Source organism: Geotrypetes seraphini, chromosome 3 (genome assembly GCF_902459505.1).
Source record: "Geotrypetes seraphini chromosome 3, aGeoSer1.1, whole genome shotgun sequence".
Classification (NCBI taxonomy): Eukaryota; Metazoa; Chordata; class Amphibia; order Gymnophiona; family Dermophiidae; genus Geotrypetes; species Geotrypetes seraphini.
Window position 1 is genome coordinate 182,670,793 of NC_047086.1, and position 543 is coordinate 182,671,335.

Consider the following 543-nt stretch of genomic DNA (forward strand, 5'->3'; position numbering starts at 1 on the left):
TCTAGGATAAGGAGATGCCAAGATGAAGCCAATAGAGCCAGTCAACTCTGCTCTGCTTCCTCTAGGATTTGGAAAATAAATGTCATTAGGTCATGCTGCCAGAAATTATGCACAGCTTCTAATTTATGTAATGCAGCTATGCCTCTCCAGCTAGAACTTGTTTCCTTATAGAAATCAGATGCTCCTAATTTTAACATAAACCTCCACTCCACCCTGATAATTGGCACCCAGACTAAAAGGAGAGCACTACTGTTTCCTGCTGATAAAGAAGGATATAAGGTAAGCAACAATAATACTAATTTAGGATGACCAAATTGTGTCAGTGATGCCTGCTGCAAGACCGGGTTATATAAATAACTCTCAGCTGTGCTAATTAAAGCACAAATTAAGCCTGCACAGCACAAGGGTTTCCCAAAGGTAGGGAGAAAGCTTTGGAGCTTACAAAGTGCTAATATCAACAGTGCAAGTAAACAAAGTGCATTCAGTCTCTCACTACACATTTACACCCTTACACTCCATTAAGAAATGAGAATAAAATTTTTT